General features: G+C 34.7%; 1 non-coding gene across 1 annotated transcript; it reads right to left on the bottom strand.

Annotated features, from left to right (window-relative positions):
- Positions 1-9,321: 9,321 nt before the first annotated feature.
- LOC122118505 lies at positions 9,322-9,428 on the bottom strand. Its single transcript, XR_006149391.1, has one exon. It is a non-coding gene; the product is annotated as a U6 spliceosomal RNA (small nuclear RNA).
- Positions 9,429-9,683: the final 255 nt, after the last annotated feature.

Genomic DNA, 9,683 nt, shown 5'->3' with positions numbered 1-9,683 from the left:
GTTACTGTTAATAGAACACAATTTTCTGTAAGTTTTGAATTATATTACTTTTATGTATGCGAGAGATACTGGAGAAAGTAACCAAGTAATAATTCCTTCCTAGTGAAATTTTTCTTTATTCCAATTGAGTGAAAATAAAACCACAGGTCACATTAGGCTGAGAGACACAAAGTGGACTAAGACACATAAAGCATTGGAATTGATTCCTTAGCACAACCTTTAAGGACCACAAATAAAATTTTAAAATGTCTCACTTAGTCACAATGGACACTCTATTGTCTTAAAATTGTGAATGAATAGAACCTTTTCTCTGACCATTTTAGAAATCATAAAAATAAGTGGCAATGTTTTAACTTTATATAACATTGGAAAGTATACTAAAAATAATTAGGAAAATCTAAAATTGTACACAGAATGTTTGTTCTCCAGCAACAATTTTAATCTAAAAGAATTTAAAACCAGAAAATTGCCAAATAGTGAGTTTGCAGCATTGTTTCCTTTTAGTTCTCAAAATGGTGACTTAAGCAATGTGTCTTTATCATTGGATGCATCGATGTTAAAACATATCTAATAATGTGAAGCACTACTATACAAACCCTGAAGAAACTCAGAAGGATCTGTGAAATGATGTTGCAATAAAATTGATGACTAATTACAGTAGGAATTGATCTTCACTAGGCCCAAAAATATTTTCCAGAAAAGGCTACATTGAAAAAAAAAAAAAAACAATGAAAAGAAAGCAGGGAGGCAGACTTTGAAGTAAACATTATCCAATGAACAACATCTATGGAGCCATGATTGCAATCTTCTTTTACCTAGGTTACAGTTACTGACCCATATTCTTCCCTAATGCCAAATAACAATACCATGACAATGCAGTAATCATTTTCAAGGCATTAGACTTTACAGAAAGAATTCAATGAATGTATTGCTAGAAAATAAAGATAGATGTCTGAGATAAAGATTGAAGAAAATATCCCGAATTTCTGTCCCTTCGAGGTGAAGAGGGGTACAAGCCAAAGCACAAGGAGAACAGATGGAAGTACAGTAGTGCACACCAGTAGTTCCCAAGGTGCAATGTTGAATGTAACAGGGGAGAAAATCAACATGACCATCAAAGGACTTAGCACTTGAGAGTAGAGGGAATTACATGAAAATACATGGAGAATTGCAAAGGATGCCTTTGCATATTTGGCAGAAGTGTGCATGGCATAGAATTCTAAAATATGTGGAGATATTATAAGAAACTACTTGTACTCAAATGGTGCGATGATCAGTAATAAACATGATTACAGGACATTGAATAATCATAAAGGTCTTGCTTCAGTAGTAGATAAATTCTGTTTTGAAACACCTAACACCCTATAAAACCAAGAGAAGAAGTTTCAAATTATATATAAGTGACTTGACTGCAACAAGAGAGTTCAAAAAATAAAATCACATAATGTGGATGCAAAAGGTTAACATTATAAAGGTAATCTTTAAACAATTCATATTTTATGTGACTAGTACTGATTATAAATTATTTTTTTCCTTACATATTTTGGATTCACAAAACAACAAACAACAAAACAAAACAAAACAAATGACCCTTGACAATATAGCTGGATGCCAGTATCTCTATCTTACTAGGCTGAGATTGGAAGCTCATGGTTCACACACATAGCTGGAGTAGCAATCCATGAGACAATTTATGTTCAATTGTTCAATCAAAGACAGAATGAAACATTGGTTCAAATAGTACAGACTCAGTCAGTCATGAGTGAAAAAAAAAACTAGCAAGAATTTGAGGCTCCAGGGCAAGTTTCATTACTGCACACACACGTGCGCGCGCGCGCACACACACACACACACACACAAACCCACGCACACAAATGGAATCAGAGAGGAAGAGGGAGAGAAAAAAGGGATTGTTAATAGTTTAAAAAGTGAACCTTTCTGATGGAGGCATAGAATTCCATTGTGTATATATACCAAATTTTCTTGATCCATTCATCTACTGAGGGACATCATGGTTGGTTCCATATCTTAGCTCTGGTAAATAATGCTGCAATAAACATAGTCGTGCTGGTAGCTTTATTGCGGCCTTGTTTGTGATCATTTGGGTAAATGCCCAAAAGTGGGATTGCTGGGTCATAGGGGAGCTCTATGTGGAGTTTTTTGAACCTCCATACTGCTTTCCAAAATGTTTGAACAAATTTACACTCCCACCAACAGTGCAGTAAGGTTCCATTCTGTCCACATCCCCTCCAGCATCTGTTGTTGTTAGAGTTCTTGATTATAGCCATTTGATACAGGTGGATCCATTGCAACAATGAGATGTACAAGTCGTTATGTGGAAAAACAAACATTACCACTTGGGGGGAGGAGGAGGACATGGTGGGGGACGGGGGACTGATGGGAAGTGATGGGAAGGGGAAACCAAGAGGGAGGCTACAATGCTTGATAAGAAATGTAATCATTATCTTGCCCATGTAATTTTAACCCCTCAATACAGTATTTTCACAATGAAAAAAATAAAAGTGAACCTATCTGCCAGGACTATCCTAAGCATACATTAATTAATGAAAATGAGGGAAACCATGGATCCTATGTTACTTTGAGTCTGGCTTCCTTCACATAATATGATTTTTCCAAGTCTTTCCATTTTGTTAAGAAAGAGGCTCTGTCATTCTTTCTGATAGAAGCATGAAATTCCATTGTGTATATATACCACATTTTCTGGATCCACTCATCTATTGAGGGGCATCTGGATTGGCTCCATATTTTAGCTATGATAATAATGCTGCAAAACATAGTTGTGCTGGTAGTTTTAGTGTATGTGTATGACAAAGATATGACAATAAGTATATACCTAAAGGTGGAGGCATGAATATGTTAAAAACAGGAATGAGAAAAGGATGTCCACTCTCTCTACTACTCTTCAATATAGTAGTGTACTTTCTAGCAAGAGCAATAGGCAAGAGAAAACCATAAAGGGGATGCAAATAGGGAAGAAGTAAAACTATCCCTTTTCACAAATGAAATGATCCTGTATATAAAGGACCCTATAGCTTCCTTCCTCAAGTTAGTAAAGGTGATGCTAACTTTCAGCAATGTAGGAGGGTATAAAAACCACAAGAATCAGTAGATTTTCTGTGTTACCAACAATGGGACTGATAGATTAAACAATAATATTCTGCAATTGTGGCCAGCCTGGAGCACATTTTCCCAAGAATATTCTGTAGTGTAAAAGAGGAACAACTATCAAAATAAAGGTGAAAATACTTGTCTGCTACAGACTGATTCATGTTGCTTATATCGGTTGTTTTCATTACTTCAAACACATGGATAATTTATATTGGGATTACAAAAATTGCAAAGGATTAATGGAATCACCATTCAGTTTACTTTCATATATCCAATATAATACACTTAACCCCTTACAGAAAATTAAGTCCAACTGTATAAACAATGTCAGGAATATAAAATAAGCCTCAGTAAGTATTATCTGGCACAAATACACCATCATCTACTCAGAAATTCAGTCTCTCTATAAATATTTATTTGGTACAAAATAACAAAAATTTAATTATTGAATATGACTTTTAAGTGTCATCTGAAATACTCCTCGTGTATATAATTTATATAATTGTATAGATGTCACCTAGACAGGAATTTAACATGCGTGTAGAAATCAAATTTCCACAATTTAAGCTAGATGAGAGGAGTCATACCTTCGTGTACTGTGTGGTGTGAATTTTACCACAAGGCTGCACCCTTCAACCTAATACCAAATTCATGTGCAATAATTTCCTATTTGATGTTGAGTGCTAAGTGTAGAATACAATTTGAATTACCACATCAATTTACATAAATGAAACAATAATGACGTATTGTTTAAATTTTAATGCTTCTCAATTTTACAATTCCTGAATTATATCATTAAAATTAGTTTCACATTTTTCTTTTCTATAGCTACTAAAATTATACTTTAAACATTCAATATTAAGAAATCAATAATAAGTAACCTATTATTATAATGATATACTATTAAACTGTGATTTGAAGTATATTTCTAACAAATTGTGATGTAAAAAACATTTAATAGAATTATGGGTAATATTTTTTAAACTCACCAGCTTGTTATTTGTATCCTAGTTGTGTTATTTGTTATTGTTCCAAGTCATCTCTCCATGTTCATTGTTTTTATATATTTTTGGGGGGGGCGTCCGGCCGTGGGGCCTGAACTCTGGGCCTGGGCGCTTTCCCTCAGCTCTTCAGCTCAAGGCTAGCGCTCTACCACTTGAGCCACAACACCACTCCCACCTTTTTTCTTTTTGTTTATGTGGTGCTGAAGAATTGAACCCAGGGTCTCAGGCATGCAAGGCAAGTGCTCTACTACTGAGCCACCTTCCCAGCCCTCCACCTTAATTGTTTAGTTTTCTATTTTATCTCTATTGGTTTGCTGATTGTGCATTTTCCCCTTTTTAGTGACTGACATGAGGATGAAAATCTGTATGATAGCTTATTACTTCCTATGTTACTGTAAAATTCCTGTTGTCTACAGCTGTTCTACTCTTCATTGTATAATACAGTATTTCCCCCACTTCCATCTCCTGTATTTCTGCTCTCATGTATGTTATTTTATTATTTAAATTTTATTGTCAAGGTAATGTACAAAGGGGTTATAGTTACATAAGTAAGGTAATGAATTCCTTTTTTTCTAACTTGTTACCCCTTCCTTCATTTTTCTCCCTCTTCCCTCCCAAACCCCCCAAGAGTATTTCCAATATATTGTCTTGTGATTATCACTTTTGCATAGGTTTCCCCTTTGTCCTTTGTCTCTCCATTTTTTTTACTTTCACTTCCCTAGTTGAGACCAACATATTTACAAAATCCAGGGTATCAAAATCAAATATAGTGATAAGTCGGGAAAACACAAAAGGTTAAAAAGAAATCACATAGTACATTAAGAACAACAACAACAAATAACATGTCTTGGAGTTCATTTCGCTTGGAATCACCTTATATGGTCATATGTACTTAAAAATTGAGCTATTCTGCTCATCTACTAAGATTATCCTTGATGTACACAACAATCCTCCCCTATTACCCAGTAATCCCACTTCTGGGTATTTATCAGTATTTATCACAGTGACCACAAACAAGGCACAATTATGTTTATCACAGTATTATTTACCATAGCTAAGATATGGAATCAACCCAGATGCACCTCAGTAGATGAATTGATCACGAAAATGTAACACACACACACACACACACACACACATACACACACACACATACACACCTATATACACATGGAATACTATGCTTCCATCAGAAAGAATAATACCACCTCTTTGTCAGGAAATGGAAGATATTGGAAAAAATCACATTAACTGAAGTAAGCCAGACTTAAAGAAACATATGTCCAATGGGTTCCCTTTTTTGTAATAATTAGTTTATATCAAAGATAATCTCATGTATTTTAATTTGACATTTTGTTCTATGTTGAGCATACAACATTATTGCTATCTTATTTGTTATTATTTCTACAAACCGGCAGGTATATTTAAAGAATTATGTTAATCTCATCCATTACTGAAGGAGAACAACTAAAAGAGCAACCCCTACAAGGAAGAACAACTCCTACTTAATTAGCTTCATTCCTATGTAAAGCCAGTGTTGTCCGCTGCATCCTCATATTGTACATTACAACTCTATACTTGGTCATCCTGTATATCTACTATCATCTATATTGTGACATAAATGCCCCAGAAATTCCAGTTTGCTTTACTTTTTGAAAAATTTCTCTGTTGTTTTAGGTTGGTGTGTGTGTGTGTGTGTGTGTGTGTGTGTGTGTGTGTGTGTTTGGACAAAGATCAGAAGACAACATTTTTCTTTATTTAGAATATATCTTTCAGGTCATTGTAAGTTGTGGTTAACGGGAGAAGTCTCTTGTTAGTTTAGGGATGAAACAAAAATGTATTTGTGCATGCACCACAGTTGCTTTATTAGTCTGTAGTTGAACACATAACTTTGATTTATATCTTGCTTGTTGTGGATAATGTGAATAACAATGAACTATAGATGTATTTACTAGTTACCCAGAGAGAAATAATCATATGATTGGTGGGTCAGATGATATTTCAACTCTGTATTTCTTTAGAAAACTCCATGCTACTTTCTAGAATGAGAATAATAACCGGTATTTTAACCACGAGTGTAGAAAATTTCCTTTTCTCCACACTATCACCAACATAATTATGTTTTGAGTTTTTTGAAAAGGCAGGTTTTTATTATGTGCAGTACCCAGACTGGCCTTAGGCTCAAATCCTCTTACTCCAACCTTCCAAATGCTTGGAATTACAAGCCTTTACCACCACACCAAGTTCCTTTGATTTTTTTGATGAGTTATAATAGTTATGAAGTAGAATCATAATAATTTTGAATTGCATTTCTCTAATGACTTCTGTTCACAAAACATTAATCCAGCATAGAAGTGGTATTAAACACAACTTTGTAAACCCACTGGTGATTTTCAGGGCATTTTGCAAAATATGGCTATTCAGAATTTTTGTCGATTTTTAATCAAGTTCCTTGTTAATCTCATCTTTAATCTCTATATACAAAATCAATAATTAATTCAATATAGTAGAAAGGAAAAAAATTGAGCAACTCCCCACAATTTTCAATTTTCAATAACATGATATTGCTTAAATCATTTTCTGTTTACGCTTGAGACTATATAAATCAATTTATTTAGACCTTTTACAAGGCTCTCTGTATTTTATTTATTTTATGCTGATTGCTCTTTCCAAATCCTGCATGTCTAATTCTCCTTGGTTTCTTGCAGTCTCATGTAGTTCAGGTTTCAAACTGAAGAATAAATTGAAGGAAGCAACCCAAAAATAGAGTTCCTCTCATCTAATGATGCCTCTACAAGAATGAGGAAGGAGTTCATCCTGCTAAGGACCTTTGTATGATAGGATATCAAAAGGAGAATTCATTCTTCTATGTCTTCCCTGCCTTTGCAATTTACCTTAAATGATGTAAAACTCAATATACTGCTCAGTTACTTTTACGTTTTATGAGTTTTGCACATTATCATATGGACTTCACCCCAGTCTACAGCATTCCTTCATTATTCTGTCACTGATAGTTTTACACTATCAAGACATAAGATAACCAGTTTGATTTACAGCATGAGAAGTTATCCAGCTGGTTTCCTTGGAAGCACAGCATAGTCAATAAATAACATTACTTCTGGTTGCTCACTACATGTAATGATTCCTGTGATATATATCACATTCTGTTTAATATTAAAAAAAACTACTGGGTAAACTGAAAGCTCATTCATAGAAGTTTATGTTAAGTATTTCACAAGTTTTATGTCTCTTAGGTCTTAAAAAATTTGCTGTAATGCTAATGTTATTACCATTTTAGTGTTGAGAAAAATTGTAATTCAAGGCACTAAGTGCATTGCCCAAAGACATATAGTGAGGAAGGAAATGAGTCAAAGTTTCCAAAAGCCTTTCAGCAATACAAAAATGTAGGTAAAATCTCTCCATTCTCTTATACTCTCAATTCAATATTCATATTGTCCAATAAATAATAGCATAATAATATTGCCCACGGTAATTGTTTTCTATCACATTTTGTCTTCAACACAGACTGAGTTGGTGACTTTGGGTTATCATGCACAGTGATGAGATTATAAGTTGAGGTCCAAAGAGAGCCAAATTTTTCTGTCCCACAGTTCCAGTATTCTTTTAAAAAAGTACTAAAACTTTTAAATACCATTACTTACTGTCTTTTAAGTATCCCAAAACGTAAACAATTCACATATAGTCACTCCAAAATGCATTAAAAGTAGGAAATAATAAAACAGGCCCTCCTAAACTAAAGTTTCTTCTACATTTAAAATTATTCCTAAAGCCTTGTACTGGTTTGTCATACCTGTAATCTTGTCTACCTGGCATATCTACAAAGGAGCATGGGATCTGTGAATAGGAGTTGGAAGCCAATTAAGGCAAAAAAAAATCAAAATATTATTATTCAAAAATTTAAATGAACTAGCAAAGGTCCAGGAATGGAGATGTAGCTCATATAATAGCTCACAAAGCTAGAGAGGAAAGGCCTTGCAAATCCTTGAAGCTCTGAGTTCAAACTCTGGGCATGCCAACATGCACGCACGCACACACATGCACACGCACACACGCGCACACACACGCACACACATACACTTATTCAAAATATCTTCAGGTCAGTATTTTGCATTAATTTCTTGTTTAATGATATTATATGGTTAAAATAATGGAAATAAACTCTTCCATCATTTTTAAACGTTTTTTATTGTAAAAATACTGTACAGAGGGGTTACAGTTACATGAGCAAAGTAATGAGTATATTTCCTATCTAACATTGTTACCTCCCCCTTTGTTTTTCCCCAACTACCTCTCCCTTACACCTCCACAAGTACACACTTCACCCCCCCCCCCACCCTGCCTAAATTGTAAAGTTAGTATTTCAACATAGTGTCTTGGGCAACTCATTGTTATAATGGTCAAACAGTATCTCTATTTGAGCATTTTGGTTTTTCCCTTTCCCTCTCCAAATTAGAGAAGTGTATATAAAAGATGCAGGTGCATCAACACCAAATACAGTGAAAACAGGGGTTATACCGTGTGGGACGACCAAATTAAAAAAAAAATCTCATCGTACATTATAAGTGCATTAGAAACAACAGCAAGAAAGGAAAAACACACACTTGTGTCCCTAGCTTGGGTTCATTTAGTTTAACATCACCTTATCTAGTCATATGCACATAGCTTTTGACCTTTTCTGCTTTTCCCAGACATATATAACTTATTGCAAATAAGGGATACCATGGGACCTATGTTTCTTTGGACTTGGCCTATTTCAGTTAATATAAATTTTTCCAAGTCTTTCCATTTTCTAACAAATTGGGCAATGTCATTCTTTCTGATGGATGATAGAATTCCATCACACACACACACACACACACACACACACACACACACACACACAATGTTTTCTTGATCCATTAATCTATTGTGGGGCATCGGGGTTGGTTCCATATCTAAGCTATGGTAAATAATGTTGCAATAAACATAGTTGTGCTGGTAGTTTTAGAATGGCCTTGTTAGTGATCATTTGGGTGAATGCACAAAAGTGGGATTGCTGGGTCATAGAGGAGCTCTATGTGTAACCCTTTGAGGAACATCCATACTGCTTTCCAAGTGCGTGAACAAGTTTACACTCCCACCAAGAATATAGTAGGGTTCCCTTCTGGTCACATGCCCTCCAGCATCTGTTGTTGTGGAACGCTTCATGAATTTGGGTGTCATCCTTGCGCAGGGGCCATGCTAATCTTCTCTGTATTGTTCCAATTTTAGTGTATGTGCTGCCGAATTGAGCACAGAACATTTTTTATATATAAAGTGGAATTGATTTTTTTAAACTAGATAATTCAACAAAAAGCAAGTTCAAAAGAATTGTGAAATTTTAGAACCAGATATTTGTTACATAAGCACACATTTAAGAATAAAGTCAAGATTGATATGACAAAAACAAAATGAGTCCAGATGTTTGTTGTTCAAGAGATGTGTAGGAGGAGGAATTCAATTATTCTATACAGGGCACCTCTCATAATGAACACTGCAGCAAGTGTTAAG

Source organism: Dipodomys spectabilis, unplaced genomic scaffold (assembly GCF_019054845.1).
Source record: "Dipodomys spectabilis isolate Male_0828 unplaced genomic scaffold, ASM1905484v1 ptg000154l, whole genome shotgun sequence".
Classification (NCBI taxonomy): Eukaryota; Metazoa; Chordata; class Mammalia; order Rodentia; family Heteromyidae; genus Dipodomys; species Dipodomys spectabilis.
The sequence above is the reverse complement of the archived record's forward strand: the minus strand, read 5'-3'. Positions and strand labels throughout refer to the sequence as shown.